The 27,896-nt window shown below is 40.6% G+C and overlaps 1 long non-coding RNA gene across 1 annotated transcript; it reads right to left on the bottom strand.

Moving 5' to 3' along the window:
* Positions 1-737: 737 nt before the first annotated feature.
* On the bottom strand, positions 738-27,691 carry LOC141574326 (uncharacterized). The gene is made up of 3 exons (XR_012501225.1): positions 27,477-27,691; positions 2,109-2,196; positions 738-896 (listed from the first exon to the last, which is right to left on the bottom strand). It is a non-coding gene; the product is annotated as an uncharacterized LOC141574326 (long non-coding RNA).
* Between the last annotated feature and the right edge of the window lie 205 nt (positions 27,692-27,896).

Genomic DNA, 27,896 nt, shown 5'->3' on the forward strand with positions numbered 1-27,896 from the left:
CACTTAGATGTCTCAAGGGCAACTCGAACTCCACCTGCAAAGAGCTGACTTCACGGTTCTCCTCCCATAGCCGTCCTGCCCAGGGCCCCTGGTCGGGGGCAAGGTCTCCCTGCCTCTCCCAGCTCAGGCCCATCACTCACAGATGTGACAGGGCCCCTCCTTAAGGGCCCAATTTCCTCAGCCACCGAATCCCACCACCCAAACCTGTCCTACCAGGTACTCACTGGCACTCACGCAGCACTGACTCTATGCTGGAGACCACGCTGCACACTGTGCACACGTTATCTCACTGGATCTCCACAGCAGTCCTGGGAAGTCGGTACATCTCTATTTCAATTTATTAGATAAATTGTTTCACTTCCTTGAGTGCGTCATCCAAAGTGACACGGCTACTGAGCCACAAACCTGGGACTGAAAATCACTTGAAAATTGAACACTGCTACACCTCACAGCCACCCTACTCTGACTTATCACATCACCTCCTGCCGAGGCTTCTAAATGTTTCTAAGCATTCTACAAGAGAAAAGTGATCTACGAGAGCACCCCACTCCCCTACTTAAAATCTGTCAATGGTGGTCCACTGCCCTTAGGAGGAAGCCCCACCGGCCTGAGCACAGCCCAATGGCCTGGCATCCGCGTTCCCTGCATGGCCGCGCCGCCTCACCCACCATGCAGCGCTACACATGCCGTGTCCAGGACAGGGATGCTGACTCCGTACAACCCGGGGCTCATCTCACTCGAACAATGATCACCTTCTTCAGTGATGACCCTCTTCATTGCTGACTCTCAGAAAAATATTTTCTCAGGATGAATCAATATCTTTTTCCTTACAACTTCCCATCATTGATAATGAGCTCCACCCAAAAGAGAGAAGACATAATCCTCAGTCTCCTTATCTATAAAGTGTGAATAAGAAGGAAATATGAAAGGTTTTAAGAGAAATAATATTCATGTGAAGCTGAGGGACAATTCCCAAGATACAGTAAGCACTCAGTATATGCTTTCTTAATATTAATAAGAATAGTTTCCATTCCAGCAACCTTAAATCAATGCTTTATGGCTTTGTCCAAAAGAGTACCGACAAACTGTTGGACGAACCGCTTTGAGCAGATCAGCACAAGTGTACTGGTAGAGGTAAGCGCTGAGTCCAGTTACAGCTACAGCCACCCAGCACTATGGGGCGGGGGCAGTTTGCCCAAACTCTTACATGTTGCTTGAGCATTTAGTTGTAGTTATTGAATAAAGACAGGTATTATTTAGTCAAAGCTCCTGAAACATAAATCTTCAAAGATTGATGCAAATTAGGTTTCAAGTACAACACTCTCACTAGAAATTATTTGAAAATTATAGTCTTAGCTCCTCCACACATCAAAAGGTCATGTTCTTAATGTACCTGACTATATACACTGAAAGGATTTTTTAAAAGAAATTAAGATGAAGCCATCCTGAATAAACTCTCAGTATAATCTGCACAAAGCCCCACCCAAGGTTCTCACTTCTCACTTCCACATAGGTGTCAGGTAGCTTAACCTGGGTCTTTGTGTCTTATAACAAGGGGGTGGGAAGAATTGTGGATAGATTTATGTAGCAAATATAAACCTGGGGTATTTGCTGTGTAGGAATCCTAGAAATAAATAAATTGATATATAGTCCCACCCTTAGGAAGCTCAGCCTTTCCATTTACAACAGCATTAAAGATAAAATGAGAGATACATTTAACAAAATTTTACAAGATTTGTACATTGAACAATTTGAAGTATCACCAAAAAAATTTAAAACATCTACATATATGGAAGACATCTCATGTTCATGGAATGGTAGACAATATTGTTAAAAATGTTAAGACTCCCCAAAGTGATCTACAAATTTAATGGAATCCCTATCAAAATTCCAGCTGACTTCTTTGGAAAAATTGAAAAACTGATGCCAAAATTCATATGGAAGTGCAAGGGGCCCAGGTCAGCCAAAGCAATCTTGAAAAAGAAGCAAAGTTGGAGGACTCACTTAAAGGTTTCTACAAATCTATAGTACTCAAGTCAGTATGGTACTGGCATAAGTTTGGATGCATAAATCTATGAGACAGAATAAAAAATCCAGGGGAAAATTACATTTACAGTCAGTTTTCCACAAATGTGCCAACAACACTCCATTGAAAGAATAGTCTATTCAACAAATGGTTCAGAGACATCTGGGTATCTGCAGGCAAAAGAATGAGTCTGGAATCTGGACCCCCATATTTTATATAACAAATAAAGATTAATTCAAAATGGATCACAGACAGAAATGTAAAAACTAAATGTATAAACTTTCTACAAGAAGACATAGTATAAATCTTTGTGGTCCTAGGATAGGCTATGGCTTCCTAGATACAATACCAAGAACACAAGTGATAAAAAAAAAAAAACCAGATAAAATAGACTTCAGCAAAATTAAAACCATTTTTTACAAAGGACATCATCAGGAAAGTGCAATGAAAGGGGAAGGGGGTAGCTCAAATGATAGAGTGCGTGCTTGTCAAAAACAAACAAACAAAAAGAATAAATCTAATTACCTCCCCTATAAAGAAATTGTTTTAATGTTTTAAAAAAGTAAAGTGAAATGACAATCTGCAGAATAGGAGAAAAATTGTGCAAAGTATATATCTAATAAGAGACTAGTATCCAAGATATAAAACAAATACTTACAACTGACCAATACAAAGAAAATCGACCCAATTTTTAAATTTCCCAAGGATTTAAATAGATACACAATTGGCCAATAAGCATATGAAAAGATGCTCAGCTTCACTAGCGAAATCAAAATCAAAATGAGATCTCATTTTACACTCACTAGGATGGTTATAATCAAAACATGGACAATAACAATTGTCGGTCATGAGGCAGAGAAATGGGAACCCACAATATGCAGCCGTTGGAAAGGGGCAATGGTGCCGCTTCTTTGGAAAAGCCTGGTGTTTCCTCAAAAGGTTAGAGTTATATGGCTCAGCAATTCCACTCCTACATATAGAGTCATCACTCAGTATCCTCGGGGGGTTGGTTTCAGGAACCCCCCACCCTGGATTCCATAATCCAAGGATGTTCGATTCCCTTTACAACCAGCCATCTGGATCCATGAAGTGGAAACTACAGATATGGCGGGCCAACTGTACAGCCAAAAGAATGAAAACATATTCTCACAAAAACTTGCACATCAATATTCATGGCAGTATCATTCAGAGTAGCCAAAGGTTACAAACAATATCCATTCATCAATGAACGGATAAACAAAATTACCAAGAATAGGCCCACAAACTTTTGGTCATTGAATCTTTGACAAAGGAGGTGAGAACATACAATGGAGTAAAGACAGCCTCTTCAGCAAATGCTGTAGGGAAAACTGGACAGCTGCATGTAAATCAATGAAGTTAGGCTACTCCCTCACAGCCTACACAATAATGAATTCAAAATGGCTTAAAGAATTCAACATGTAGACAAGACACTATAAACCTCTTAGAAGAAAACATAGGCAAAACATCTGACATACATCTCAACAATGTTTTCCTAGAGCAGTCTACTCAAGCAATAGAAATACAAGCAAAAATATACAAGTGGGATCTAATTAAACTTACAAGATTTTTCACAGCAAAGGAAACAAAAAGCAAAACAAAAAGACAACCTATGGAATGGGAGAAAATAGTTGCAATAAATGAAACTGACAAGGGCTTAATTCCCAGAATATGTAAACAGCTTTTACACTTTATAAGAAAGAAAAACAAACAATTCAATTCAAAAATGGGCAGAAGTCCTAAAGAAATATTTCTCCAATGAAGACATACAAATGGCCAATAGGCACATGAAAAAATGCTCAATATCATTATCAGAGAAATGCAAATCAAAACTGCAATCAAGTATCACCTCTCACCAGTCAGAATAGCCATCATTCAAAAGTTCACAGACAATAAATGCTGGAGAGGCTGTGGAGAATTGGGAACCCTCCTACACTGTGGTGGGAATGCAGTTTGGTGGAGCCATTGTGGAAAACAGTATAGAAGTTCCTCAAAAGACAAAAAATTGACCTCCCATATGACCCAGCAATCCCACTCCTGGGCACATATCCAGAAGGATCCGTAATTCAAAAAGACACCTTCACCCCAATGTTCACAGCAGCACTATTTACAATAGCAAGACATGGAAACAACCTAAATGTCCACTGACAGATGACTGGATAAAGAGGTTGTAGTATATTTGTACAACAGACTACTATTCAGCCATAAAAAAATAATGAAATAATGCCATTTGCAGCAACATGAATGGACCTGGAGAATGTCATTCTAAGTGAAGTAAGCCAGAAAGAGAAAGAAAAATACCATATGAGATCGCTCACATGTGGAATCTAAAAACAAAAACAAAAACAAAAAAAACCCCAAAAGATAAACTTATCTACAGAACAGAAACAGACACAGAGACATAGAAACCAAACTATGGTTACCAGAGGGGAGAGGGTGTGGGAAGGAATAAATTGGGAGTTCAAGATTTGCAGATACTGAGTATGTATAGAATAAACAGCAATTTTATACTCTATAGCACAGGAGAATATATTTAATATCTTATAGTAACTTATGTTTAAAAAGAATATGAAAATGAATACAGGTATGTTCCTATATAACTGAAGTGTTGTGCTGTACACAAGAAACTGACACAACAGTATAAACTGACTAGACTTCAATGAAAATATTTTTAAATAGACCAAAAATGAAAAAAAAAGAAAAAGGATATTATCAAACAAAAAGAATAAAGTACTGATTCAGGCTACAATATGGATGAACCTTGAAACTTTATGCTAAAATAAGCCAGACACAAAAGGGCAAATAGTGCCCTTTAAGGTGAACTGTATCTAAGCGTTTACTGTACTACTCCTGTAAATTTTCCGGGGGTTTGAAGTCTATCAATATCAAAATAAAATGGATTATTCATTAAAAACATAAAATGATTCCTCACAGAAGGGCTTTATTTATTAAATGCAGAAATGTATGTAAAGCTCCTGGAACAACATTTTGCATGTCCACACACAGTCACTGCTATCACTGCCACTCAGAGGGTGGTGCCAGCGCTGATGAGGGCTGCTTCCAGTCACTCCCCTGCAGACAGGAGTGAGGGCCTGGGCTCTGACAGGCAGGGTAAGCGTGAACCTGGGTCAGACACAGCCATGCCCCAGACTCTGTGTCACCCAAATTTCTAATACAAACTGCAACATGTAATGTAACCACGCTAGAGGGATGTATCTTACAACACAGGGAATACAGCCAATGTTTAACAGTAACTATAAATGGAGCATCTATTGTACACCTGAAACTTATATCATATTTTAAATCAGCTATATCTTTATAAAAAATTAAAAAATAATTTAAAAATATTATCACTTCAATATTCAATTCGGTTTTTAAGTAACTACTAAACAGCTTAGAATGTATAAAAGCATTTAAGTGTGCTGTTTGTTTACATATTTATTTACTTTCAGCCTCATGCTAAAAGAGAAATTAAACAATTTTTTAAAACACAGCTTAACAGACATAACAACAAAAAGGCAAAACTGAGAGTGAAGAGAAAATGGAGATTCAATACTTAAATGAAACCAGGGGGAGGTAAAGTCATAAAAATGGATTCCATGAAGTCAGGGCAAGTGTTAAAGGCCGACTAGAAATTCAGCTGTAAGATTCTTGGCAGCTAAAGCAAAAAGAAAAAGATGATGGGGCGGGTGGTAGAGCTCAGTGGTAGAGCGTGTGCTTAGGGTGCCCCGGGTCCTGGGTTCAAGCCCCAAGGCCTCCACTAACAGACAAATACACCTAATTACCTACCCTCCCAAAAGAGCCCCAAAGAAAAGAAAAAGAGAAATTTCTTTCCAAAAAAAACCTGATATTAAATTTGGATTAAATACTTAAAAACAAAAAAAGAAAAATAGAAAAGGTGAGTGACACTGTGAAGGAAAAGCCCAGCTGGGCTAACAAGCTAAGTCACATATCTAAGTGTGATAAGTGTCGGTTTACTGATCTAAGTTTTGCTGGGCTAACTCGTAAATCTGAAGTTTAGTGTCAGTTTACTGGGCTAACAAGCTAACTCGTAAATCCAAGGTCAACAATTGTCACTAACGTGATCTGTTCCAAATTGATAAGCTTCAGTGTACTGATTCCTTGCTTTTTGTTGTTTGAGCCTTATTGGCTAATAGCCCCTTACTTGTAATTAACCCTATGAAACCTCATGTGCAGGTCTTGGAGGTGCTCAGAGCTTCGGAACAGAAGCCCCTCTGAGCCCACCGGCGTAATAAATCTCAGTGCTTTTTTCTTGGCTGACCTGTTGTTTCCGTAACAACACAAGCGATAATGCCCGTGAGATAAATCTGCGATGGCTGCTGGCAGGTCCCCATGTCCCACGTGGGAAAATCTGAAACAATCTTCTCACCACTCAGAGTCATCCTCAGCCCACACCACCCGTCACCCTGTTAAATGCAGGAGCACAGGCAGGGCCCGGCCTTTGCTCTCTCTGTGTCATCACAGTGAGACAGGATGGAAGGGGGCAGGGCACAGCCATTCAAGGAAGGCCACAGCAATTAACATCAAAATGGTGAAGGATTCAACCCCCAGTAGGCCTTGAGGCTCAGGATGAAGAGATTTAACTTCTAGCAGAGCTTGAGCTTCATTATACACCCATTGTAATAGTAACATGGTGAATAACATGCCCCAGGCACCATGGCAGTCCCAAGGCTAGCCACAAAAGGTCAAAGGGTGGGAAAAGGCCAACTCCCTGGGAATCCCAGCCCCTTGCCCTTAGGCTGGTCCTTCTACTTATTAGCATAAGAAACCACCAAGCCCATGAAAACGAGCAACATAGCGCCGCCTCGCGGTCACCCCTCTCTCTCCCTCTTCGGAGAAGGCCCACACTCTGTCTGTGGAGTGTGTACTTTCTTTTAATCTGAGCACCCAAACCCCGCACCTCGTGGCCTTTCTCTTGCCTTTCAATGTGTCTCTGTGAATAAATCTACCTTTACTCAACAGTGGCTTCCTCTTGAAATCTTTCCTGCATGAAGCCAAGGACCCACGTCTGGTGGGGCACATTCCAGAGGCTCAACCAAAGCCTGGGACACAGCCCTTCTCATGCCCCACGTTTTTTATCTTGTATCAAGAGGACTGGGTTGTGAAGGGAGCTCTGAGGCCCCAGCTAAGGAACAGAAGCCGCCCCCAGGGCTCGAACTGGCGGGCAGCCTCTCCCCCAGCAGGGGCCTTGGTGTCTGCCCGGTTCTCTGTGTTTCTCTGTTGTGCTGACTCCCCAGCCAGACAGCGTTCTCCCTAGGCCTGTCCCCACAAAACCCTTCTCTCCAAAATACAAGCACGTCAGGTCACAATCCTCTTGTTCAACCAGGAAATGTTCAGCCCACTATTTCCCTCCCCATTAAGGTACCTAACTGTCCTCCCTCCCATCCCACCACTTCTTTGTGAGAACTCTGCACTCTCCACTCACCATCCTGAATGCAGGTGCCTTGCTGGCTGGGACTGAGGTGTTTCAGTCTCACACAGCCTGCGTCCTTTCATTTTCCCCTTGGTACCTTAAAAAAGCCTTTCCTGAGTCTCCCATCCCTCTGATTCTGAACTTCACAAAGTGCTGAGGTTGCAGTCACTATGTGCATACCTCCCAGGTTTTGACCAGGTTTCCTTCGCAATATCTTCACTAAGGAGCTGCATCAAGAAATTTAAAGAGGCTAGTCTTACATCTGAGCGGAGGAGCCTGCATAAAATTTAAATGGCTTTGAAGGGAGAGTTAACCAGGGACAGAGAGGTTGCAGGTCTTAGTCAACAGTGTCACAAGTCAAAATGTTCTTCAAAGGCTCAGAGTGGCTTCTGAACACGGAGTCGGCAGGGAGGAGGTGCCAGGCAGTGAGTGGGGTCAGTGACACAGGGTACGCTCCCCCAGCTGGGGAAGAATTGGGTTTTTTTCTAGTTTTCCAAACAATTTCTTACTATCTTTTTCACTTATTGTCACTTACCATTTCCTACGAATTAAGAATATCAATGTCAGTCATTTGGGCCACTTGGGAGAAGCTACACGATGCCATTCACAGGGCTGGGACATGATAGCCACACCAGTCTATGTTCAAAGACCAGTGGGGGTATTTCCATGGTGATCACGGGCATGCAGCAAACTCCCCAGCTTCAATGACCTCATCTCAAAGGTGGGGCAATAAAACTACCAAGCAAAGTGCGTGATGATTATGGCCGACAACTGTTTACTAGGTAAATGCCCGTGACAGCTGCCGCTTAATGGGGAATGAGTATGATTAACAAGGCCCTGTCTACCTGGTCACACGCTCCCTGCCTTCCTGCCTTGTTGCAGCAGCAGAGCTTGTTTAGCTGAGATGAACGCCCCAGAGCAGCCCCGACGGGAAAGCTCCCAGCTCTGCACGGCGAGGTGTGTTCCTTTCCTTCTCAGAGCTGATCACAGTTTGCTGTCATCTGTTTTTATGTTTATCCCTTTTGTAACTGCCTCTCCTCCAGAGTTTTTGCTCAAGCAGCGCAGGGCCAGGTGTGTCTTGCGGCCTCCCCGATATTCTGGGCTGGGAAACAGCCGACCCCACATCTGGCTCTGGTGCTGAACGGAGAGGGCAGAAGGCCCAGGGACCCATGCTGAACCGAGGCCCCTGCACCCAAAATTATGGTCTGACTTTGGGCAAATTACACAGTCTTATTTACCCTGAGGTTCCTCATCTGTCCATGAAAATAACTGCCCATGGCACACAGAGTTACAAGGATTAAAGGAAATCACCAAATTCACAACTTACTCAAGGGACTACCAGTGCATCCTCAACAGACAAATGCTGCCTTTATGGCTCTGACACAAGCCAAGCGTGGCGGCCGCACACAGTGAACAGTGCTAAGTGCCAGTGTGTTAAGTGCTTCATGTGTGCTATAATACTCTGTAGAACTTACAACAATCCCAGGAAGAAACGAATATTATCATGTCCATTTCACAGATTCACCAACAGGTTAAGAGAGGTTACATTCTAGTCCAAGGCCGTATGGTGAGGAAATGGCGATTTAAACCGGAATCTGGGCCCAGGCCTTGGCTCCATCTCTCTCCCATCCACCTGACCACTTGCCTATGAAATCCACCTGTCCAATACACGTTTGCAGCCGGCCAGCTCTTAAATGCAATGTTTGCCACCGTTTGTCAATGTTGGTTAATTTCCATAAACGGTTCTCAGAAACCACTACAGAAAAGACAGGTGGACTTAAGGAATTCTGCATTGCGTTCTCCTGTAATGTGCAGAACACCTTCCCTACACCACCAAATCCAAATGTATGCTTCCTCCATGTTTATGTTTGCACACGGCTTATTAAAGTAGAAGGTACCTGCAGTAATTCCATCTCGGTTGCTTTCCAAGGTTGCAGATTATCCATAATCAGTCCGTGAATGAAAATACTACAATGTGAATGAAAATACTGCAACCATGTCAGTAAACAAGGAATGCTGAAACCAAGTCATTAGCGGCTGCTGCCCCCCCTCAGCGAGGACAGGCCTGCAGCCCAGCCGCTGAAGCAACTCACAATGGTGCCCTCTGTGCAGACTCAGAATAAGAAAGGACAGAATACTGGCCCTAGGTAGCTAGGTGCTTGTCTAAAGAATGAATTCAGTGAGTCCAAAATATTTGCTTCCTCCCATACATAGAAAAGCACTATATTCTTGAACTTGAGATACCTGGCTTTCTTTAGATAACAAGCAATCTTTTATTGTTCCAACTACCTGGTCTTTGTTGTAAAGCTCCTATATATCCTAGCTCCTCCTCAACCTCTTGCGAGCAGTCCCTCAGAGAGATCTGAGAGGCTGTCATCCCGGCTCGAGTCCTCCTGGCAAATAAAACATAACTCTTAACTTTTAGGCTGCACATGTATTTCAGTCAACAGTTTTGGACACCATGAAGGGACCCAGAGCAGACTTCTCTCCACCTGAACTCTCTGAGTAACTGGAGCGTTGGTACCAGCAGTGGCACTTTGTGCCCATCCTCCTCCTCAGGGAGTCCAGATGAATTTGGGTGAGTCTCTCCTGGTTCTCGGATCTCACATATTGGTTGATAATCCTGAGTTTTATTTGGTGGTGTATCCAGGTATGTGGCACTCCAGTTGAAAGAAACTGGGGTGAATTATACACCCAGTGGAGACATACTGGGTGGGGCCTGGTTGAAAGATAACGACAAATACCCACCTTGAGGAGACGTCTGAAGTGAGGCTGGTGGAAACATATCAGGAAAATACTCACCCAATGGAGATGTCCCGAGTGGGTCCAAGTTGAAAGACACTGGGTTCAGGACTGAGTGGTTAGGTAAGAGGCTGGTCTAATGTTTTCCTAAATTTGGTTACATCCATTGAATTTTTTAGGATAAAAGTAAAACTCTTATGAGGAACCTTTCAACTCCAAAAATGGGACCCTTCTCCTGGCTGGTAACAGCTTTCTCGGGTGATAGAGAATCTTGCAGGAGTGGTAGAGGCAAAGACTTCATGCCATAGAGTTGTCCCTGCGGGAAATCTTACTAGCAAATTTATTCTGAGAACCCGACCTTACAATGGGGAATAGAACTTTCAAAAAAAAATAAAAAACAGAAAAGAAAAGAAAAAGAAATGACAGATCGCCAGCCTCCAACTATTACCCCAGCCAGGTTTATGTATGTTCAAAACTTACAGCATTAATTGGGAATTAGGAAAAAAAAAACTCACTCTGAAAGTAACTAACCAGGCCTGATAAAAACATTTTTTGGAATTCTGAACTTATAAAAACAAAATCTTGGTTAGGGGGAACTTGGATTTCTCTTCCTGTGTCCTTGAAATGTAAACGTTTTATCTTTCTCTGGGTGTTTTAAGTGTGTGTATGTATGTATATATACGTTTACTTTCTTTTTAAAGGAAACCTTGGACTCTGCCATACAAAAGGTACAAGTATTGTGTACATATGGTGGCCACGGAAATAAATTGGATTCTAAGCAGTTCTTTGATTGTACCAATTTTCAGATATTTTGCCATCTTAAACTTTGTTGCATCAGCCTGGACCATAAAGGCCTTTAGCTTTTGGATTGTAAACCTTTGAATTTTATTTAAGCAACACCCCCACTCTCATGTGGAGGAGCCTCTTCATCTTATTGGTTTAAAATCACTATATATATATATATATAAATTGATGGCCATATGATGGATCCTTTAATTTGGAAAAACTTTTAAATTTGTGAAAGTTGAAAGAGATCTCATTATAAACAGCTGTTTTATTGGTACCTATTAAAATCAAGTTTAAAGGTAGAAAAATATATCTAATGGTTAACCTAAGAACTTAGTTAAAAAAAAAATGGTTTGAAAAGCTACATTTGTGTTTTTCCTTTCCGATAAATGGTTCTAATAAAAACTTAGAATAATTATTGTTAATTAGGTTGAATAACTGGAAAAAGGATTGTAAAAATGTAGAAAAAAAAAAGATAAGGGCTTATCCCAAATGGATAAATATTTTTATATGTTTATTTTGAATGAGATAAATAAAATGGACATTTATGGATTTAGATACAAGGTTTTGATACTACACTACGTAAAGTTAAAAAAAAAAGGCCAAATAGATCACCTACTGCTCCCCAACATTAAAGTTCAAACAAGTCCATTTTATTTACCACAGTTTAAAATATGTGTATATATAGACTGAAATACTTGATCAATGATTGGGACAACAGACCAATTAATCAAATTAAAAATTGAGAAGGGCCTAAGCTCTTTGGCTGAAACTTGGGCATCCTAGAGACTTTTCTATAAAATTAGATACATTGCACAAAAAAAAAAAAAAAAAAAGGCTTCTGGCACTCCTTCTAGAAATAAGAATTATTGATTAAACCTAATAAATATTAAAATTAAAGGTATAAGAGTTAATAAAATTGAGATAAAAGTTTGTAAAATTGGTATATTTAAATGGTCTTTATATAAATCTTTTGTTTAATTATGTTGTGGGATAGATATGTTTCAATGGAAAAACGCTTCCCCTTCTTGGTATTATAAGGCTGGGCACATATCTGTCCCTCAGAAAATATTAATTGAACAAAGTAAAGGAAACCATTAGAGTTACATGAGCCGTCCAATATAACATAAAACTAAAAACTAATATTCAGTGGCTAATAAAAAAATATAATAAGAGGTTTACCCTGGGCTTAACTTATAACTCAAGGAAAAGAGACCTTACTAAATGCCTTATTCAAGCTTTGGAAGACATGATAAAGTAAACCTTAAAGTTTTAAAACATGGAATTCTTTGTTTACAGCTCTTCTCATTGATAAAAAATGCCAATTAAGGAGATAAAATTGGGTCTGGGTGACAGAGCAGTTCTCTGGGGAACTGGAAGCGTGTGTCTTTGTCTTGCAGATCAGAAATGTAAACACAGCAAACAGTGACCTAGGACTGAGCCTAATTAGCTCAACGAAATAAAACTTAGGGCCAAGAAATTTTTGGTATTTTAGAACTCAGAACTCTGACGGGTCCTTCAGACTTTGTCAAGAAATCTTAAATATCTGTTTCATAAACAGTAAGCCTTAGTGATTTGAGCAAGCAAATTCAGCTTACTCCAACTATTATTATACCTATCTTATAAGTAAGTTTTAAAGTGAAGCTATGAGATCTCTAGCTTTTCTCTGTTTAAAAGCCTGCGTACACATTATAGATGTGAGATATTTCTACAGCTTAAAAAAAAAAAAATCAAAGTCAAAGAGCTCTGCTTAATTGATGTAAAAAATAAGAGCTTACAAATTAAGTATTTTTAAAATAAAAATTGAACAAATTGACTTTCAGCGTCACGTGAACTGGAAAATATTCAATATTAAGTTAATATTTGATATTGTTTAGTTTAAGTATTTTCTAATTAATATAGACATCTTTAAAGTCATCAATATTAAGTATAATACCTTTACTGTACCTAGGTTTATTGAAAGTCAAATAAGATCCTGTTATATCTGTTGCAGATTTGTCAAGAAAAAAATAACAGTAATGTGGTGTGGTAAAATTTTAAGTAAATTAAATGCAAATGAGATGAGAGCTTTGGGTAAATTTTTAAAATATATTTTTAAAATGTATGCTTAAGATAATCTCTAAATGTTTGGTATCTTTAAATTCTAGAGTTGTGCTAAATTAAGTTAAATGAGAGGATTTTATTTAATAGCTATGCCATTTTGAGATAAAATAAGATTGAAATATGAATTACTTAACATTTAACTTCCTCTTATAGTGAAATTAAAGGTGTTTAGAAATATTAATAAATGGTTGGTGCCACCCTGAAATAGACTCTATTTTTAAGGGAATGATCTCAGTATCCTAGGAAAGTAAGATAAATGTGTAAAGGTGTGAAGGAAAAGCTGGGTTGGTCTAAAAAGATAACTCACAAGTCTAGGAATGTGGAGAGGCTGGGCTGGTCTAACAAGGTAACTCACAAATCTAAGTATTGGAATACTGATCTGAGTCCTGCTAGACTAACTTTTAAATCTAGGTTAATTAGTGTTGGTTTGCTGTTTATGTGTTTTTCTAGTCAGCTGGATTTTCAAAGATACATATCTGGCTTTGGAACTTTGGTTTGCTGCCTCCCCGCCTCCACTTTTGTGATGATAATGCTGCTAAAGCTGTTCCATGCCTATTGGCCAAATACCCCAAGCTTGTACTTTACCCTATAACACCTCATGTGCACATCTTGAAGGTGCTCAGGGCTTCGGAGCAGGAGCCCCTCAGAGCCCCCCTGCGTAATACATCTGAGTACTCCAACCCTCTGAGTGGTGCTTGTTTCTTGACTGGCCTGTCGTTTCCATAACAAAGGAAGATATAAGAATGGAATTATATTTTGTTAATGAAAAATAGTGACTTTGTCCTGAAGCTGGTTATTTCTGAATGGAAGAGAAAATAAGGGACACACTAATATGAGAATAGAAAGCTGTGGAAGGCTTGTGGAAGAGGAACACTGAGGAAAGCGTTTCTTACGTGGTCGGAATTGGCTAAGTTTAGAATCAACTTGAGCAAAGTAACTGAATCTTAGAAGTAAGCTGGTACAAGACTAGATTTGGTTTTCTCGCTGTTAAGAGGAAAAAATTTTCTTAAAATGTTAATCCACCTTCAGTAACAGATTGTAAAACTTCTTATACCACTTAAGTGATCTGTTCTGCCTTTACCTTTGACGTATTTTCTTGTTAATGAATAAGTACTACGTTACAGTGATCTATACGTTTATCTGACCAAGTGTTCTGAAATCTTTTAACAACCTCCCCAAATATCAATTTCTAATTAAAGTTCTTTTAATCTCCAGTTAAGTTTGGGATGCTACAGAGGGCCCCTGAAACATCCCAAAGAGAGATTTTAAACTAGTAAGTTTCATTTGGCATGTTAAATAACATGATATTGTCAAATGAATAATAAATCTTCTAAGGTTATATTGTATGAGAAAATATTATTAATATAGATAGTCTAGAAATTATATGGACTCCGTGAAATTCTGGTATATCTGAAATGTTACCAGTGATAATTCTGGGTATAATGACCAGGTTTCTTTATTAATTATAGTGTAACAGTGTTTAACCATGCTTTTAAATCTTTTGTCATATATAGCCAGTTAATTGTCTTCTTCTGATGATTTTGAAAATGCTTGCTCTTCAAGGAGATTTACTGATTTCTAATAAATTTCAAATTATAGCACTGAACTACATACGGTAAGAAATTTTAAATGTCAAATGAAAACTCTGATTAAAAGAATTAATTATGTGGGACTGAGAAAACTGATGAATATGGTTATAATTTTTGATTTTGTTTGAAATACTACTGGCTTTTAACCTGTTTCCCAGACATAAAGAAACTCTTCCTCTTAAGCTAGTTATGAATCACAGAAATTTGATAAATTATACCTATGTAAGCAGACTTAAAACAGTTATCTTTTCTCTCTATCTGATCCCTCAAAAGACTAAAAACTCTTAGGTCCCCAGTGGCTCTATCAGACAAATGAGGAAGATCATCACCTAACAGATATAGGAATCTCAAGGTATTTTAAGGATTTTAAAGAGAAAAGAATTTACCTAAATCTGTAAGGCAGAAATCCATGACAAGCCCTTGACATGGCTTTCCTGGCCTTAGCAAATCTTATTAACATTCTACTCTGAGACTCCGTATTAAAACTTCCAACACAGCCAATTTAAAAAAGCCTATATGATCAAATAATCAGACTTAACTTGTAAAGAAATTAATCTTGATTTGGCTATATTTGAGAAAAATGAGGGTAACTTTAGAGAGAAACAAAGATTTTATTTTAGTGGATATTAAATTCTAGTTTTGTTAATTGAGGCCTATATTGACAAAGACACTTCCCAGATCATCCCTTGCTGTTATGTCACATTGCTGTACAGTTTAACTGAATTATGACAAGGATACACTAGGTTTGTTTCTGAAGCTCAGTAATCTATCCTTGGGTAAATTTCCAATGCCTCTTGACCTGCAGCCAGGGGATTATACATACTGGAACAGGCATGACTTAGAGAACTGTCTCCAACGTGAATGGAAGGAACTTTTATCAGGTACTCTTAACTAGACCATACACACCAAAGCTGAAGGAAACGTACTTTCGGATTCATTTCCAATCAGAAAGAGCCCCTGCAGTGCACTGGTCTATAGAGCACTACTCACCTTAAAACAATGCCCAAATAGAGAAAAAGCTACCAGATCAGGATGAGAAGAAGACGACATCTGAGCTCGACAGCTGACCCAAGACACCAGACCAGGCTTGTATACCAATTACTTTGACAATTTCTCCTACATTTGATTATGAACTACTCCAATTGTTAAGTTTATGGTAAATTACCTATGTCTAGTACTTCTGTGTTACCTTGGTGGGTTTCCCTACTCCAAGGCTCTAACTAGATAGCCCTCAGAAACGTTATTCTAAAAAGAAATTATAGTTCTGTTTAGGCCACTGTTGATCTTACAAGGTGGGAGACCTCACCTGGCCAATTAACACCTGCTCTGATCCTGACCATAAATATGAACTTTCTCATAAGATCACTCAAACTCAATCAGAAATACAAGCAAAATTTTAACCCAGAAATATAACTTCTCGACTATTAAATTCTTACTCATGACTTTATTAACGTTACTAGCTATATTACTTATATGCTGTCTATTTTATAAAATTGTTGTCTGTTACATTTCCTAACGTGTAACTAGGCCTACAAGATTGATGATGGCTAAACATCTTGAAGAAATAGATAAAATTTATAATCCTGCATAAAATAAATTTAATAGTGTGATTCTAGGTATGGGAGTGAGCAAAGAAGGGCAAACATTTCCTGGATCATAATAGACTAGTAAGACAGGTGATCCAGAGAACTTTTAGTATCAACAGGGCCTGATAAAAAAAACCTAACACCTTGAATGGCAGTTCAGAAAATTCTTCACCTGAACTAGGAATGAGCCATCCTAGCACCATGGTACAAAATTGGTCATGAAGTGTCTCTGAAAATATTGGTCGAATTTAGGACCAAGAGGGAGCACTGTGATTGAAAATACTACAATGTGAATGAAAATACTACAACCATGTCAGTAAACAAAGAATGCTGAAACCAAGTCATCAGTGGCTGCTGCCAACCCCCAGCGAGGACATGCCTGCAGCCCAGCCTCTCAGCCACTCACAGTGGTGCCCTCTGAGCGGACTCAGAATAAGAAAGGACAGGATACTGTCCCTAGATAGCTAGGTGCTTGCCAAAGGAATGAATTCAATGACTCATATGTTTGCTTCATCCCATACATAGAAAAGAACTAAATACTTGAACTTGAGATATCTGGTTTTCTTTTGATAACAAGCAATGTTTTATTGTTCCAAGTACCTGGTCTTTGTTGTAAAAGTCCTATTTATCCTAGCTCCTCCCCTACCTCTTGGGAGCAGTCCGTCAGAGTGATCTGAGAGGCTGTCATCCAGGCTCGAGCCCTCCCGCCAAATAAAACATAACACTTAAATTTTAGGCTGAAAGATTATTTCAATGAAGTCCCAGAATAGACACAACTCATCAATTCTGTAATGGAACACACTGAATCAGGAACCAAAAGCATGTTCTAGTCCCAAAAAACTACGGTTTCCTCTTCTGCCTGTCATTATACAATCCCACCAGAACTCATTAATTTGCTGTCTGCACACTTGGCAACCAAACTCAGAGAAGAGTCAACTCAGCAGAGTGCCATGCTGGGGAGAACACCACGCAGCAGTATGGCGGGCTGCCTGCCCTCCCGCACGCTCTGCTGATCCCTAGTGTCCTCTGTGGAGACCAGGCCAACAGAACTGCTCCAAACAGCTGCAAAGTCCCACACATTAAATAAAAGCATTTTATTTTATACTATATGTTATATATATACCCATCTCTGAAAACAGCTTTGCCAGAAGCCCAAATCTTCAACATTAATCTGCAAAGTCAAATCCGATCCCCAAGGGAAAACAAGTCTTAAGACGATGCTAAGGCCTCCAAAGTACTCTCCAGGACCGTCAACAAAACTGCCTGCAGGTCTGCAGCTGCAGGTGGTTACATGTCTGCTTTTAAAGCAACCCCTTCCTGCCTTCGGGAATTACAATGTCCCTCTACGTCCTCCCATTTCAGGGTAAGAGCAGCCGCTGCAGAAACTTGCAGGGCAGCACTGACAGGACTGGACAAAAGGATCAGAGCTAAACTAAGCCTTCTGATGACACGAGCTTGTCACTGTGTCACTTTAAAGATGAAGATATATATAGAGAGAGGTGGGGTGATATTGCTCAAAGTCACACAGCTAATAAGTGGCAAAGTCTATAACTCTGTTCCTCCCTCCGGTGTGACGCCCCAGCTGGGACGCCCACAGGGTTCTCTCGTGCCTGCCTGACCAGTCCTTTCCTGTCACTCATGACCCACCACAGTGTCTGACCTTAGCCTGCTTTTTCAACATATTTTCCCTCCATCTCTCAGGAACAAGGCTGCTCTGGCCACTGTATGACTTCCGGCTTCCCAAAACCTCTGTGCTCAGGCTGGTATTGCCTGTGCATCCTTCCCCCTGCTCAGAGGCTCTTCCTCCCCTGCAGGAGGACGTTTCCACTCTCCGCAGGGACACCCCCTCAGGGGAGCCCTCTTCTCGCCCTCAGCACGGCAGGTGTCCCAGGTCACATCCCGAGCTGCCCCATTAGGACTGCGTGTGCCCAGGTCTGCTAGTCAGACCAGCAGCCTCAGAGCCAGGGATTATGCCCGGGTCACCCTGCAAACCTACTGCCAGCCTCACAGCCCCCAGCCAGCAGGTCACCTGGAAGTCGCAGCAAGTGCCCCACCCAATCCAGAAGTCTCTTCATTTGCCAGCACCGCTGATGACTGGTCTCCAAGCTATGGTCAGTTTCGCAAAAAACAGCACCTTCTACTGTGACCGGGGGTTTTCGCTTCTGCTCCCCATCCTTACTGGAAACGTCAAGGGAAACCAAAAGTCCATTTCTCAACACTTTTCTGATGACACCCTCCCACCCACAATACTCACATGCTCAAGAGCTTTGGGTCCACGTGATTTTGTTTCCCTTACGCTAAGTGGCTCAAAACCCTGTGGGATTTTTTCTTTTTTCAGTGTGTTTGTACTCAGTTTCTCGATTTAATCTGTTTTTGTCTCTCTCTTCAGTATCCCAAGCAGTTACCACTTCTTACTCCCTTCAGCAGCCTCCCTCCCAACATCTAGTCTAGGAAATCAGCTGTGATGAGGGGCCCGGGGGCAGTCACAGAAGATGAAACTAAGGCACAGAGAGGCTACATAATTTGCCCAAGAAGATCAGCTTCAAGCCCCAACAATGTGTGTCACGTCCCTCTGTTTAACTCTTATGCTAAGCAAGCTAACTTTTTGTAGATTATGGTTATAAACAGATGAGGTATCAAAATACATAGAAGGACACACATCAACTCTAAGATGTTCATTAACTCCACTATTTTGTTTCTATTTATTTTATTTCTATTAAAAAATAATTAAGAACCTCTGCAGTCAATATAGCAAAATATTACTGGGTTTTAATCCAGAATATAGAGGTGTTAAGTGTGTCATTACTCATACTTATTTGTATGTTCACAAGACAAAATGATTTGAAGGTCTCTCTCCCCTTCCCCTGCTCACTACTGGCTCTCACCAGAGCTCCCAGACCACACATCTAACAGCCTTTCACTTTACCCATAGCTGAACTCATCAGTTTTCCCCCAGAGCTCCCTCTGAAGATCTCCCTCCTCGGAGCACAGCGGGACCATCATTTACCTCATTAATCCACCCAGAAACCTGGGCCTTACTCCATCCTACCTTCACAGACAGCACTCATCCTTTCATTTTAACCATCTAAACATGCCTTCAATCTGTTCGCTTTTACCCACTGACCGTCCCACAGCTCAAGGGGAAGCCACCAACACTGCCCACCTGGACTCACGGGTCTCCCAAGTGGCCCTACTGCCGCTCTCCCATACTTGAGACAAATGGGATTGTGTCACTCCCGCGCTTTTTGGACTCTTTTCAAACCCACTCTTCTAAGAAGTAATTCCAATTTCTTCACCTGGTGAAGCTCTTTGCCATGAAACTGTCAGCTCAGAGAGGGGAGGACACGCCATCTCCCCTCGGCCCTGCCCTCTGGCAGAGCATCAGGTTGGGAGGACCTGCTGAGCTACACCAGCCTGTATTCTAAACCTGGTCTTGAGTTCTTAGCAAACTGCTTCACTTATCCATACAAATCCAAGGTAGATTAGAAAGATTTTAGATGTTGAGCTAGACTATTGATTTGGGGATTTTGCACTAGCAACCTGCAAGTACATGTTCTAATGATTCTGTCTTCTTAAAACCACACCCAGATTTAAGTAGTATTTGTGGAATGTCTTCGGAATAAAAGGGACTGTACTTTTACAGACTTTATGTTTTATAACATGAACAACCCGGACAGGGTCACAAATGGAACCACCTCACATGTGACAGAAGACAGGTGAGAGACATATAGCAACAGGTCACAAAGATGGTAAGAGCAAAGTTGTTTTTCCAACCCCTGAAAAAATTCCTCCAAGAACCGAAAACTCTGAATTTTGAAGTAAAATACTATCATATAAAGAAATAAAATAAATAATCCTCTTCATCAGTGTTTCAAGATCTGACTTCAGAATTTTTAGCATGCCATACTGAATCCTAGCACACAAACATCAGATGGACTAGTGGTGAGTAAGTAACAGGAAAATGGCAGTAATTCCTCCACTTGTAAGAGGACACACACTCACTTTGTCGAAGGTGATTGTAAACCACATTCTGGAGTGAAGGAAGCTAAGCATAAAAACTGTGGGTGTGCCTGCACGCGGGACATTTCACAGAAGTGGTCGGACTTGTCTGCAAACAGAAAGTCCTTCCAAGTGACTTTGCCCGTTCCCTGGGGGAACACTGCCTGCAAACAGGAATGTTTACCAGTTCCTCAAAAGGAACAGGCCCGAGAACGGGAGGGTCTGGTTGTAGTTAAGATACTTATATAAGGAAAAGTATAGAAGAATGCTTTAGGTGTAGTGCACTTGCGTCAATTCGAAAAATGCTTATTCACTGTGATTTTCAAGAATTTCTCCTTTGTCTGAATGGTATAAAAATAAAGGACCCCGACTCTCAGGGGACATTTTGGCAACACAGCAGGTCTGTGTTTCATTTCGTTGGCAAGCCTGGAGAAATTCAGAAGATTCAGGCACCACTTCCAGATGGTGACGACACGGAAGGACGGCTTGGATGCATGCTTCTAACTGAGTCACCGGCATTCTTACACTGCAGGGGGAAAAGGAGGCCCCCAGTAAAGAGCAGAGGTGTTCCTGTCATGTGTCGCAGGCCGTGCCTCGGGGACTCAGTGCCCTGCAGCAGCCCGGCCCCAGGCGAGGACCCGCAGCATGGCCCACCCAAGCAGGAGGGGCACTGTGCTTGAGAAAACCCACCCCTGATGGGGGCAAGAGGGGGTGGTGGGGTTGAGTGAACTTATAAATGCCCACAGAAATACACATGCGTTCATTCAAGTGATACAACCAACAGTAGCAGGCTATTTTACAAAATTTCAATTTTCAGTGGAAATTTTACCATTCCTTTCCGCTTGTCCCCTGCATTCTGAGACAGGCTTAGGCTCTCTCACACCTGCAGCTCTGATGCAATAGTTGTGAAGTCATTTTTGCTGCGATAGTCCTCGCTCCCCGTGTCTCTGTGTCTGTCCTTTCTTAACACAGACGGATGTCTTCCTGGATCTCTCCCTGAGTTTCTTGCTCCTGCTCCTCAGAACCTGAGATAAAGGGCAAGTGAAGACACATGATCAGAAAAGGCACTGTGGACTTGAACAAAGTCCTCAGTGGCCCCTAGGTGAGTGCTGCCCACCCCTCAACTTCAGTTTTCAAGGTTCTGCCCAGGGTGACATCCAGCCAGAAGAGTGGCCCAGGCCAATTAAAAGCTGTGTGGCTTGGGTGCGGGGACAGGTTCAGGAGCTGTTTCCTGAGCCAGGCCCCTCCCCACCTCTGCTCCCCTCTCTCCCTAGGCCCCGCTGCCAAGCCCCCAGGCTCCCTGATCTTCTGCATTTCTCTTCTACACTACTCCAAGCTCTTTTCCTCTTCCTTTTTTCCCTAATTATCCCCAGCTGGAGTGATTTTTCAATCACAGTATCTGAAAAATTTCCTGCAGCCGAAAAAGAGGTCTCCAGATGTAAATGCCCATATGCTGTTTCCTGAGTAGAGCCCCAGGCTGGGGGGACCCTCACCAACACTCCTGGGGGCATTAGACATGTTGTGGGGTCAACCACCCTCAACAAGAGTTTGCTGAGACCCCAAGGCCCGCACAGCATCCCTGCTCACAAAAATATAGTCAGCCCACTTATCGGTTATTAAGAAGCAAAAATACAAAATTGCTTATGTTTCTTACTAAAATTATTTATGAGATGGAAAAAGAAATTGTAATAAGAAAGAAGAAATCTGACTCCATGTTAGATCTGTTCCTTTAGATTTAACCCTGTGCCCTGTTTTCTAGGCTCAGACTTGCTAGCTCTGCACCTTTTGTGAAAGAAAGTTGCCTTTAGCCTGAAATATACATGAGAGCCTCTTCTCTGGGCTCTGATCTTTAAGGATGTTAGCTCCTCTGCACTTATGTAGAGAGTTTCAAGTTGCAAAATAGAGAATAACCTTTGTTTTGTTGGAGGTTTTACAGGGGCACCATGATTTGACCCACATGGACAGCTGCAAGAACAAAGGAAACCAAGGACAAACCGTACAGCAAGAAGTTTGCAACAACCAACCACACCCCCTCCCCTTTTCAGTATAAAAGGAGCCTGAATTCTGACTTGGGGAAGAGGGTTCTCCCGGATATCAGTCTGACATCTTCTGGGTCTGGAAGCTTTTCAAATAAAGTCTCTATTCCTTACCCCAACACTTCATCTCCCAATTTATTGGCCTGTCATGCAGCAAGCAGAACGAGTTTCGACTCGGTAACAAAATCCATTGGAGGTAGTATGTCTCCACTGTTTCCTCATTTCCAATATGTAGCATGCACATCATTTATGATCTAGTGAAAATAATTCATCAAAGACAACAATAACAAGAAACTCACCTAGCTATCAACACTGAAGTCGCAACCTATTAATTTTACATGCCGTTTAACAACAAAACAAAAAAACTTAATATAGAGGCTTCATTCCATAGAAATAAAATTATGTCTAGTCCTACAAAACTTTCTTTCTTTCCTATTTTCTTTTGTTTTGCTTATTGAAAGGAAAAATAAAAATCAAATCATTTTATTTCACGTATTTTTGTTATAGCTACATATTTTAAATACTACAAAGAGATTTAAATTGCAACAAAGAAATTCATATATTAGTATAAATATATATACAATCAATGGGGATTAGGAAAGGAATAGACATTTACTAAAAACCCACTGCACATCCAGTCTTTTACAAGCATATCCTGGAATATAAGCTCTATGATCCAGTGGTCCCCCACCCCCATTCTCATTGCCAACTCCCTTAGTAATCAACTACCAAGGCACCAGAATAGAACCACGTGATCAGTATTTTAGGTATAAATGAGGTAATTAGCTCTTTCAATTCTAAAACAAAAACCCTAAAATAAATACTGAACTTATTTACAGATAAAGAAATTTGGACACAAAAAAGTAAACTTTCTTCCTCAAGGTCACAAAGCTAGTAACTGGTAAAGGCAAGATTTGAACTCGTCTGCCTGATTCTAAAAACTAAGGTGGAAATCCCATTCCACTTGTGATGGTCCAGCAGCACAACCTATCACCCTATCTTTGTTCAGATATAGCCTTAGACAGCCTGAGACAGCACCCCATTCCTATGGAATTTGAGGGCAAATGATAAAAATAAGGGTTTTATATCCAGCAGTTTTCTTAGGTCTCATTTAAATAAAGTGTCAGCAGGTCAGCAGAAAAACTCTGGGAAATGTGAGTGGGTCCAGAGCTTTTTGCTGATAAGAAACTCAATCTATCAGGACAGAGTGACCTTCCCATGAGAGGCCACATGGACATAAACTAAAGGCAGCTGAGCAATGAAAACTAGCAGGACCCTGGAACTCAAGCAAGAAGGATCCCTGCCATCCCCTGCCCAGTTGCCTCTTCACCCAAGTGGACAAGATGGCAGAAGACCCAGGTTCTTGTCCAAGTTATACCATCATGGATTCTCACCCATAAAAAGTTATGACTCTATACTGTCTTAAGCCCTTTCCAACTCAAATATGATGACACCAATATCTCAGCAGAATGTCTATGTCTTCACTTTCTCTCTTCTATTAGGAGACTATATATATGGCCACAAAGCAGAAATTCAATTAAAAACACCATGCACGAAGGCTGGTGAAAGTCTGCATAAGAGACTTTGTTCTCACGCTCAGTGAATGAAAACTCAGAATAAGTGTTCCTTCTCCCTCTGCAAGTGGGAGGTAGCCTGATTGTGTGTGTGTTTGTGTGCACACATGTGTGTGTGTAAATCAAATACAATGTATTCTGGGATGTGAACAGATTTTTTTTATGTTACTGTCATTTCATAAGGATGAGCCAACCTTTAACGTAACTTGAATCTAGTGTTCTGAGAGAGTCTCAGGCTCTTTTTGTGGAGGATGGGAAAGGGGAAAGGAAAGGAGGAAAGAAGTAAATGAAGCAAAGGAGTAAGAATACTGCTAGGGAAAGGCAAGACATTAATTTTTTTCCTACTTGCATCACACACAAATTAGGGACTGGCTTTCCCCCATGTCTTGTCAAGCACTGAGTTGCAGAAGAAGAGGCGACAGCCCATTTCTCACTGAGATTGTGGCTGTACATGGCATCTTATAGACACAAATTATTTACCTTGATCAAACACTCTTCCAGCAGGCTGTAATTCTCCTGTTTTGAGAGACAAGAAAACAGGAGTTCAAAGAGGATGTATAACTTGACAAAAGTCAGAGGACCAGTAAACAAGAGAGGATGAATTCAAACTCAGATCTGAATGCAGAGTCTGATCTTCCCAATCCCAGGGCTGGAAAATCCTTAACACACAGGCTCCCCAGCTCCCCTGCATTGTTCCTGGCACCAAGCATTTCCCATGGTAATGGTCTCCAGTTCTCACAGTCACAGCGCTCTGTGCAGCCAATGACCTTGATCAGACCTTGATCATCTACCTGCCACGCCCACCAGGCTTCACCATACAGTCAGGAAAGCTGGCTTTCAAGTGCATGCAAAGCCACCCCTGGTCTAACCTGGGATCTTCTGGGGTTTCTCCAGCCTAAATGCAGCCATGAAAGTGCTCAGAGTTTGTACGTGAGCCACACTACCTCTCTCCATCTGTCTCCCCACCTGTACTACTTAGCTATGACCATTTTGAGAATGTTGGAAACAAATTTTTAAAAACAGAAAAGAAAGGATTCTGTAACAAGTACTTAATACTTACAATTTCAAATGACAAGTTACAAAGTGAGTATTTACAAACCGAATCTGCCTTCCTAGGTGTCAGTTTTAACAGTTAAAAAATACAATAGCAAAAAATTCTCACTTACAAAATTAACAAAAACATCAACAATAATCTGGAATAAACTCAAAACCAATGCCCATGTTGTACATGGAGAAACACAGGACTGTACTGAGGGGTAAAGTAAGAAGTGTGAATGTAGAGACATCAACATATTGTATGGAGGAATGCAGTTTTGTAAAGATGTACGTTCTCCTAAAGATAATTCAAAACTTACTAAAAAATCCCATGACAGCTCTTACCTGTTTTTTTTTTTTAACTTGAACAAAATATTTTGGAACTCTTCAGGAATAATAAAGCCATAATACTAGACAAGAAAATTAGGGATGGAAAAAAGAATCAAAAAAAATCGCACTGTCATTGCGATTAAATAAATTTTTACAATATGTAAGATATAGCACTGGAGTAAGAAAGTAAGATTGACAGAAATAAACCATGAGCTCAAAAAGAGACTCTGGTGTACATAAGTATTCTTTACAGGTGGGATTTCAAATCAAAGAGCAAAGTATGAATTCAATAATTGTCTTGGGACAATCAGAGAATCACCTGGAAAAAACAAATTCTATTCCAGTCATAATGACCACAAGAAAAATTACAGATAGTGATGTAAATATTAGAAAGTACTAATAACAGCAAATACAACTCTTTGCTCATAGTAATTCAACTTCTCCTCACTGTAACAAGTACTATTATCATCTCCATCATAGAGATTAAAAAATCCTACAGAGGAGATACATACCATTATAAGAAAGTATTTCTAAGAATAATATCAAGGATAAAACCCAAAAAGAAGACATTTACTGTCTTAAGATTATTTTGGGCCACAACAAAAATAAACCTACTGAACAAAGTGAAAGGCAAGAAATGACAAGAAAAAGCTCTGTGATACATGTTGATGAAGACAAGGGGTTAATTTTCATAACATAGAAAGAGCTGTCACAAAGCAACAAGAAGCTCCCTCACTTAAATGTGTGCAAAGGACAAAAGGGATCATTCACTTTTCAAAAGTCAGATGGCTAATGAGTGAAAAATGCTCAATACCTCACTGATCATCAAGTGCAAACTAAAACAATGAAAAAGCACTTTTGCTCATCATATTGGCAAATATTTTTAAAAGATATTCTAGGTAGTGTCCATCTTTGAGAGAACAAACTGTGGGTGATCTTTTTGGAGGACGACGTGTCAATGGATATGTAAACTCTGAAAAACGTGTGTACACACAGACTGAACTCCACTTTTAGGAATCGTTTCATTTAGAAAAAAATCAGTTCAAAATGATGTACTCATCAGAGCATTTACACAGCACTGTTTACAATGCTGGGAAGAAAAGCTGAAGTGAAATCATATCCAGCGATAGAGAATTGGTTACATAAGTAATTCTACATCTTTTCATTCCCCGCAGGAGAAGGAATTTCTAGAGTCACTTGAAAGGAGCCTGTGATGTATGTAATTGTCACATCCAGGGACTAAATTTCCAGAAACCTTAACTAAAGGAATACTCATACAAGATCACAGGAATGTTTGTACAAGAAGGATACCAGTCAAACACCCTTTCTGACAGTGGAAAGTGGAGAAAACTTAAGTGTCCACCATCAAGACAATGATGCGGTAAATCAAGGTGAGCTGTGGGCTCTGAGGGGGCCGGCGTTTCACCGTGGTCCAGGGCCTTGTCCACATTACTCTCCCACCAAAGGTGTCCTTACACAAGAGACCAAATCTACTGCACAACAGGAGACCCCTCTACTCTATCTGAAAGGACCGGGTGAGTCTGGAGTGGGAGGACGTCTATGATATACACCTCAGTGAATAAACCGAGCTGCAGAAAACATATAGTATGGCCTTATTTTTCAATAAAGCATATATACACACACATATACATAGATTTCTCATATACATGTATGTATGTATGTGTATATATATATGACATAGGCATAAAGGTCATGAAATATATACACCACATTGTCAGCAGTTTTTACTCTCAGGAAAAAAAGGGGAAGGGATGTAGGGAACTTTCGGTACCACCACAGATCTCTTTTCAGTATTTCAGTTAAATATACTTGGAATTTAAAAGTTTATTTAAGTCCGAAGTAAAATGGACGATGCCTCCACAAGACAGAATGCTATACTGGTCATTAAAAATCATGCCAGAGGAGATAGAATACTGTAGAAAAACGTGTAATAAGCCGAATGGAAAATGGAGGTCTCCACACAGTAAACAGGCACAGAGTGCTCGCTGGTTTTTATGACAGACGTAATACACACTGATGAAAAGAACAGAAAATAGATGTTAAAGTGTTAATTATTATCTCTGAGTAGTGGGACCAGGATAGACCCTTTTGTCCCTTTTTTCAGACTTATTATATTAAATACACATTATTTTTCATCTGAAAAAAGCATTTTTAGATGTCTAGTACCACACATTGAAAAAAATACACGAGTACTTACAGAAATAACTAGGAGACACGGCAGCAGCGTCACATAGTGTAGAACGGGCGATCCTGAATAACACCGCGCAGTTACATAAGGACCCACAAAGTGAGAGCACCTGCTGTCACAGGGCGTAGCCCCCTTATATTTGTCAGTTGTGTCTTCAGGGCTGAGGCAGTTCTGAGCACGGCCAGTGTCAGTGCTGGTGTCTGGATGGATGCCACTGGAGGTGAGGGCACCTGCAAGCCGAGAGGAAGAACAGAAAGCATCTTTTGCCTTTTCTGTCTTGTTTCCTTTTTACTGTAAAGAGAGGCACAAATAAGATAAACTGTGTACCTTCCCTACTGAAATTTCAATAATGAAACCGTTTTTAAATCCTTCACAGCTTATAATGTGCCTATAACTGTCTTTTCAACTAAAGCATCATATTTATTAAAT

This window comes from Camelus bactrianus, chromosome 21 (genome assembly GCF_048773025.1).
Source record: "Camelus bactrianus isolate YW-2024 breed Bactrian camel chromosome 21, ASM4877302v1, whole genome shotgun sequence".
Lineage (NCBI taxonomy): Eukaryota > Metazoa > Chordata > Mammalia > Artiodactyla > Camelidae > Camelus > Camelus bactrianus.